The sequence below is a fragment of the Meleagris gallopavo genome, chromosome 4 (genome assembly GCF_000146605.3).
Source record: "Meleagris gallopavo isolate NT-WF06-2002-E0010 breed Aviagen turkey brand Nicholas breeding stock chromosome 4, Turkey_5.1, whole genome shotgun sequence".
Lineage (NCBI taxonomy): Eukaryota > Metazoa > Chordata > Aves > Galliformes > Phasianidae > Meleagris > Meleagris gallopavo.
The window spans coordinates 10,449,055-10,457,809 of record NC_015014.2 but is presented as its reverse complement, the minus strand read 5'-3'; positions in this window follow the sequence as shown (position 1 = coordinate 10,457,809).

Sequence of the window (8,755 nt, the reverse complement as noted above, 5' to 3'; positions counted from 1 at the left end):
TGCGGGAACCGCCGCCCTCTGAGCTGCGGTGCAGGTGCAGCCGCGGAGGGAGAAAGGCAGGTGGGCAAACGGCGCCTGTGGGGCTGCTTCCCGGAGCTCTGTGGTGTGCTCCGACCGGGAGGGAAAGTGCCTCGCATCCGAGGAGCCCGTCCGAGGGAAGAAGGATTGCAGGGAGGACCTTGTTTGAAGTAATGTTTCTGTAGGAAAAGCAAGGAAAATGAGTCTCTTCGGATTTACTTCTGAGCTGTTAGGCTTAAACGTTCCACAATGGAATTTGGCGCAGACGAGGAGTACCTCCCATAAATCGTGTAGTCGAACAAGCTGCTGCTTCTCCCTTTAAGTCCGTTACTTGAAGGCTGGCTTCCCTTAGCTCACGGCCACCTGACTCTCGTTTGGCTGAAAACGTTCCCGGCCGAGGCCTGAGCAGCATGAGGGATAAGAAGAGTGCACGAGGGCTCTGGTGCAGCGTGCTGATGGGTGGAGTCGGTGTGGCATCCACCAGGGCTAGCGGTAGTTTTCTTCGTTGGTGTGTTAGTAGCAGCATGGGGACTGGTTCCATGAGCAACCTAGCAGAAGCAATACAACTGTACTACAGCAGCTGCGTCGTGCTCATTTCTCTGGATTATTACGTAGGCTATTCTGAAATAAAGTGATTCTAGCATATGATACCAGAATAACTGTCTCAGGTGGAATCACTTTTACTCCCAGGCAGTCTCACCACGGAAGAGGTCACACAGGTGGAGCTGTAGAGTTGGAGGTGCACAGCCTGTCTGTTTCTTTCCATGGGCAGGCAGGTGCTCATGGTTTTCAAGCAGATTGTGTACTTTTGTGCCGCTTCTCACTTACTGGAATGGGAAACTGGAACTCGATGGAAAGAAGTGGCTGTGGGGCAGATACTCTCTTGAAAAAACAAATGTTCAGTGAAAAATTCTGTTGCAGCCCAGTCTTCGCAGTTCCTGTCTCTCTGGAGGAGAGAGGAAGTGAGGAATATAAATCTATATGATCAAAGTAATACAGCTATTAGTAAATAACCTTTCTTCCTCCTTCAACTTCTGCCTGCATAAATATCCGTTTCTATGTATACCTGTACCAGTTCTCAGAGAAGGTGAATTTGAGCTGTATTAATTAAATAGAGAATGATTTCCCGAGACGGGAAGCTGCCAAACTAAGAAAGAGCTGAGTCTGTGAAGGTCAGGTTCTACACAGAAATTCTGCACAGATCCATGCTGAAGACATTTCCCAGAAATTCTGTGGAATGTACTATTGACCTTGTATAATGTGAAGTGTTTGAAACTCTAAGCTCTGTAGCAGTAGAGGGATATAAGGATGTATAAGCAAGACTTGCAGAGGGTTGAATGTTTTTTAAAACCTCTGTATAGAAATTGCTGATCGTGTTTGTGTGTGTGTGTGTGCAATTTAATCTTATGTTCCTTTCCACACTTCAGAAAAGTACATGATGGCTTCTTTAACAAAGTATGTTTTTCAAGCTGGTTGATATAGGAATTTATTTATAAACCTTTTTAATAATGCAAAGTTAAGGTCAGTATTAATATATGACATTTCAGAGTGTCAACTTCAGGTGACTTTCAACCTCTTATAAACAGAGATAAGGGAATACTTAGGAAGTAGAAACGTATACATAGGAAATATGGTTAATAAACACATCAGTCTTCTAATGCAGCCTGGGTTCTGTCATGTGAAGTTCATTATTGGAAATGATTAAACGTGATAATGCCCAAAGCAGAGATGAATAAATTCTGTCATTTGTTCAGAGTATGTAGGATGGCAGTGAGGATCTTTCAATTACAATACAGTTACGTGTGCAAGGGTTAGCAAATTAAAAAGAAGCTGCTACTGCTACAGCTTTTGAATGTAGCTGGATTTCCCTCTAGGTTTGCCCAGGAGATAAGCAGACCGTACTTACTGATACCACTACCTTTGTTAACTTTATTACTGTCTTTATTATACATCGTGGGATGTGTACGATGTGAGTTACATGTGCCAGAATACCCTTCAAAGAGCGTAAGGCGAAGACTATGCATGCAATTCAACTTACAACTTGTTTTCTTTTTAATTTCTGTGGCTCGGCATTTGAATTTAAACCTTCCTAAATATTTTGCAAGGGAATTTAAACGCACCAAGAAACCTGTTTTGAGATTTAAAGTTAGTGAATTCCTTAGTATTTTGATCAGAAAAGGAAATACGACAGAGGCTCTAATGTCAGTTTGGGGAAGTGCAGTTATCATATGAGTTAACTGATGGAAACAGGAGCTGGGCAAAGGGATCTCAGGGCGTTGTGAGGATTAGGTCTGATGGATTTACTCAGATTATGGAAGCATCGGATTATACCTGAACTGCCAACATGTTGTCTGGCAGCACACTGTTATGTACTGCTGTGATTCACAGAAGAACCTCACGTTGCCATCTTGTCTTTGCATCTGGGCTGTGTAAGTTTAACAGTGATAGCAAGACTAAATTCTGTCCTTCCACATGGGTGGAAAATACCTGGCATGCCATGAGGTGGAATTTTGCAGTGTTGGAGCAGGTGAGGAAACAAGCCAACACACCTTGGTTTGCACCTGAGAAATTAGGGTATTTAAGTTCAGGAAGCTCACCCTTTTACTGGGGACATTTCACTGGGTAAAACAGGTGGACTTCAGCTATTGGAGAATAGCTTTGCTTTTCTTGTAGGTGGGATTTGAGCTGAACTTCTAAAACACCGTTTTACCTTGCCATTTATTTTAAGAGGAAAAAAAAAAACAGTCCTTTTTTCCAGGACCAGTCCATTGTCAGGTGAAATGAGGGTGGTAACTCTCTGTGTCATATCAACATTACTCTTTTCAGTGAGTCCATTATAATGGTACACTTGTTACTTAAAGTGTACTCCCTGAACAGTGCTATGTTTGATTCTACTTCATTTCTTAGTGAGTCATGTTCTTGTGGAGTTCACTCTGTATTGTATATATATAATATATATGTATATATATATATAAATATATATAGAAAACTGTACTGTAGAAACCAGAGTGTGAGAAATACTCCATCATAGATTCTTCAGTTGTACACTCAAAAGTTAGTGTTCCAGTTCCAGATTAAATTCTGGAGAAGAAAAAAAAAGAGCCTTAAAATTTGAATAATGTTTCACTCAGAAAGGAAAGTAGAAAAATCTTTCTAGAGTAGTTAGAAAGTTACTTTACATTACTTTGAAATGAGGCTGAGCTTGGGAGTCCAAGATTGGAGACTTTTGCCTCAGCTGTGGCTTCTGAAACTTAGTGGTCCTATCTCCTCATTTCCCTGTCAACTGGATGGATTGAGACCCAGAAATCAGGAAATTTGGAGTGAGAACTTGGGCAGGAATGTCAAGGTTTGGCAGTCCGGGTTTCTGCGCATCTGGCTTTTTTTTTGGGTGAAAGCCTGACTGTCCTGAGAGCCCCATTAGAAGCAGAGTTTGTTCTGGCTCTCAGCTGCATCACTAGGGCTAGGGTTCCTGTGGCTTCAGAGCAAAGACCTGGAATATCAGGAAACCCTGACTCCCGGGCAGTCTCTGTGGCAGGAGTTCCCCACAGCTGTGAACTCTTCAAGTCCATTTGCTGCTGCTGCTCCTCTGGTAGTGAAGAAGGAAAACTGCTGGAGTGGTTTCAGGAAAGCATCTTGTGGTTAGTCAGAAGTTTCTAAAACCATTATATTTTTCCTTATATTTTTGCTTGTGATGTAACAGAATTTTTCAGTTTGGTCAGAACATTTCTGGTTGGTTCTATCCACCATATGTTATAGCCCACATCATTTCATTGGTGTTCAGAATAAAATGTTGCTTGTCTTCGCATACCACAAATACGAGGTGTGAAAGCTGGTGTAACATGAATGAACAGAACTTGCTGGGATATTTTTTATGGGAAAATAGATGCCCAGACAGTCACAGACAAGTTTTTAGGGTATGTCTTACCACAGAGTTCCCCCAGGCTCTTAAAAGAAATCCTCTAAACCATCTGAAGCCACCTGGACCATTTGGGACTATAAACTAATGTGTCTAGTCTCTAAAGATGACTTCAAAAAACCCTTACTTCTTTGTACAAAAGCAGTATTTGGCTGATGTGAACTCTGCTTGATTGGCTCAACAGGGAATATGAACTACAGATATTTTAGCACATCATCTCAGCTGCTAACACAAATCATCAGTTACCTGTGTTCAGCTTTGCAACATAAGCTAGGCTAACCAGAAGGCAGATAAAGCAAGCCATTTTATGCAAGAATGAGGACTCAAGAGGCCCCTTTGCCTATGGTCTGCATACTTTTACTGCCTTCTGTAATTCACCTCAACAGCACGTCTATATTTATGTGTGTTACAAAGAGACAAAGGAAGCTGCCATGGGAAAACCTTTCTTTCTTAACAGAAACCATAGTGACCCCACTGCTGATTGCAGTTTACTAGCCACGTGTATGCCAGCCCTTGCTCCAGCTTTTGGAGTATCCTTAATTCCTCTAGGGACACTTTGTATAAGATGCAATCAAGGAAATGCTGAAATGCTTTTAATAGCTATCAAAGGGATAAAGGTCTTTCTGAATAAGTGAGAGTGTGCAGTACAGAACTAAATAAGGGGCCTAAATAATTGTGCCTAATAGTATTTGTTGCCTGCGAAAGGCAGGGATAGAAATCACGGCATGGCAGTTTTAAAATCAAGCAATCACAAAACTCTGCTATGAGGTGCTCGATGGCTGGCATGTCAGATAGGATTTTACAGATTTTGTCTGTGGCAGTGTGGTGCATGTGCATTTCACTTTTCATACATCAATGTGAATCAATTCATCTTTGATATGGAAGATTTGGTGTTGGAAATTCTTCATAGTAGCTTTCACATAATAAATGCCAAGGCACCACACGCTGCATTGCTGCAAATAGAACCTATATTCAATTTAAACTGTGCTTTCCAGGTAGTAAAAAACAGTTTTCCCCATGGGTAGGAAATAACGATGGAAGCAAGGAAGTATTGTCACATACTTTCTTAGGAAAATATATATCTAACTCGTGTAATTTAGCTTTCAGAAGGAAGATTATCTAGTTCAGTAGCGTAATTTGTCTTTAGGAAAGCAGGGAGTTCATCTCAAAAACATATGCTTCTTGACACATCTTTCTCTAAACTACCATGTCCCTTGGCATGTGGAGGGAGGTACCAGTGTACCTAGCAGTCATTCTCAGGCACATGCTAGCAGCGTGCTCAGAGTCAGTGGTTTTGGCTCATGCTAAAGGATTTCAGAATGGTGCTGAAAACTGCCTCACGCATCTGATATCGTGCATGCTTCTGGAGGCTTGTGTGCACTTCTAGGCTTCTTGTCTCTGGCAGTATAATGCATGCATAGTATCATCTTTCTGAAGTGTCCATTTAGCTATGCTTACCTAAGTTGTAAATTTTACCCTTAATAACTTTCTCTGCCTTGCTTCCCTGAAGGGTTATGGGGACGTCGTGTTAGCAGCCTAGATCCTAACTGCATGAGATCAGTCTGGAGAGAATTAAAGCTATAGTGTGAGTCCCAGTCATGCACAGACAAAGTTGGAAGGCACAGGTGATTTTGTAAGCAGCTAATTGTGATGAAGACTAGTTTTGGGAAGTGTCTTAGCTTGGTCTGCTTGCCCTCCCTCACGATTCCATGATGCACAGCAGGTTTCAAGTCTGTGGATCTTAGTTTATTTACAGTATTCAAGCTTTAACTAGAAAGTGATGCTTTAGTTAGTTGTAATTAAAATGAAATATAGACAGCAGTTTGGCTAGGATTTCAGTGTGTGGTCATAAAGCTACTTTGTGCACATGGAGCACTGTCCAACCATTAGGTTTTGGAACTCTCTGTTTCTGCAGGCTGATATTATTTTGCCAGGAATGTGATCGTCAAGGACAGATTGGATCGTGTACATCCTTCTAAACCTTGACACGAAGACTCCATTAACTTTGGAGAGAAGTAAATCTAAGTAGGCGGTAGGTTCACATGCAGGTGGCAATGTGTGAATCATTTCTTTCATTTGACTGGAATATGTATGAACAAAGAAGATCCTTGGATAAAGGTAAACTGATAAACTGATGTAAATGCCAGATGAACTTTAAATGAACTTAAAGTCAAAACATATTTAAAAAAATAAATAAGCCAGGATAAGGAGATACAGTAGTAGATGCTGGATCTGTTCCTGGAGAGGTATAATAGCAAACTTCTTCCAGTCTGTGTTGTGTTTCCGTGTTAGATAGACTGCAGTGTGAAAAAGAATATGCTGCACCTTCTATGTGTGTTCATAGTCTGGTTCTCTCAAGTTTTCCTTGAATGCAGACAGGCACCATGATTATAAGATGGCCACCAGTAGAACTGAAGGCTGTATTATTGCCAGAAACAAAGAGAAAAGCACCAAAAATGACAAACATATGTAAAGAACAACCAGCAAACCACTTGCTCATGGATATCAAAGTTATTAAAATTGGAAGAGAGCCTTCTTTTGGCCCAACTTGAAAATATTCTACAAGGAACCTGAGAGTTCTCTTCCTTGGCACTAGGTAGACTGGTATTATTCACGTCTTACATAATAATATTAAAATAAATAGTGTATCAAGAAGAAAAGCCCAACTTTAGTATCCTTCAGTTGTCCAGCTACAATGTAATCAGTGGGTTCAGTATATGCATTGAATCCTAAGCCATTTCCCAAAGTAGCAAGCAACAGCTGAGATCTAACGATTATAGCACTTAAAAGTCATGCAAGATATAACACAAGCTACATGGTTTTGTAGTATTCTCTGCATGAATGTGCTCAGTTTGTGGCCCAGAAGTCCAGGTGAGGTGACTCACCGAATCCCGAAACTTTTGTATACAGCCCAGCTTCCACAGGATTTGAAATTATGTTTACAATCAAGTGATTGAGTTAAGCATTACATCCTAACCTTGAGGCGTGTATTATAATCACCATCAAATGAGCTTTAAGGATGAGCAGTACTGCTTCATGGAATTCATTACAGATGTAAGAGAGCCCCTAATTTCCCAAGGAATGGTCACCACAGACTAGCGGTCTGAATGAGACAGAAGTTCTGTTCTGATTGTGGCAAAAAAACAGGGCTTAAAGTGATTGATTCTAACATTTTTACCTTTCTGTTCTCCATATTATTTTTTTGTAAAAGAGCTTGAATGATGATTTAAAACAGAAACAGTAGCTTTCCAGGTTTGGTAAATAGTTGCAAACTACTACCTGTGTTTGATACAAGATCAGTAGACAGAGATCACTCTGATGGGATTTAACAAACTGGTGGATTTGCTGTTGACTTTAGTAGAGGACGATAACCAGTGCCACTTTTCAGACCTGTCAACTGTAATGCGTTTTAGTGTGGGAATTACATAGCTTGCAGGACAACAGACAATAGTTAGTAAATTTTTCTAGCTAATCAGTCAAGTATAGATAGGAGTCAGATGAGCTTCAACAGGCGTTAACACTTTTTGGAAAACCAAGGGTCAGCTGATTGTTCTAGCAGCTGTGTTTTTGTTTGTTTTCCAATATTAATTAGTTCATCTTTTTGTAGGATTAAGGCTGAGTTGCTAGCATTCTACTTTCAGTAGACTGTTTATGATAAACTTATCTGAATATTTATAACGGTGAAAGGCCCTGAGTTCATCCTGTGCCCCTTCCAGCTTGAAGAAACTGAGGGATTGTGTGGGCTGCTCTCTGTGGACCTAGATGTTTTTATAAACCTCACACCGAATATTCAGTTCTTCTGGGAGGTTTGTGTATCGCTCTGCCAAGCATGGCTTTCCAAAGGGTTTGAACTTTAACATCAAGGGCACTTGTCTGTCTCATGAGTAAGTAATCTGTACAGACAAAACTTTGGGGAACACTTCTAAATGACAGCTGTACATTCCCCGAGACTGCTGTTGTAACAAGAAATCAATGAGCTCCTCTGGAATTGGAATTGTTTTGACATAGCTGAACGGACTGATAATAACTGTAGAGTTGCCAGTAGATTTTTTTTTTTAGGTTGTTGTAGTTTTAAAAAGTTTAAATAGTGATTTTTAATATGATGGAAAAATACATGATTTTTAGCAGATGAAGAAGTAATATCCATCTTTCTGGTTTGCTACTAGGAGGGAGCCATGTAAGTGCACAAAGGGTGCTTCTGTAAAAAAAAGTTTTGACAGGCTAACAGTCCTTTGCTTCTTTTGTTTCTTGATGATCTTTAGTTTAGAGATTTCTCACATGGGATTCCGCACTGCATCTTGAGGTCCACCTACCTACATCCTACCTACTACTAGAATGACAGTAAATTCTGAAGATGTAACATTTGAATGGACTAATGATCATTTCTGACATCACATTTCAAAGCATGCCAAAGTTCACCTATTGTTGGGTAGAGCTAAGATACCTACAATCCTTTTCTTTGAAGAAAATAAATTTCTATGAATAAAAGGAAATTAGGCTAGCACTGAAGAGTAGAAAAAAAAAAAAGTTAGCAATTAATGATAAAATAGGAAAGGAAAAGTGAATAAAGAAATAAAGGTTCTTTCAGACATGCTTTATCCTCTCAGTTGTGACTTGTTCCAGAATCCATGAACCCACTATTCTCTGCATTTATCAGCTCTCTCTTGATCATTCCTTTATTATCATTGTCCTTCTAACCTTGGCCCAAACTTGAGCATTACAACAGTGAGACGCTTTATTTCTTGTGAGTGCAATGATCACATACAGTATCTGTTAAGTTATATATTCTCATGTTCATTTTTATACTTCTTGTTAATAGTA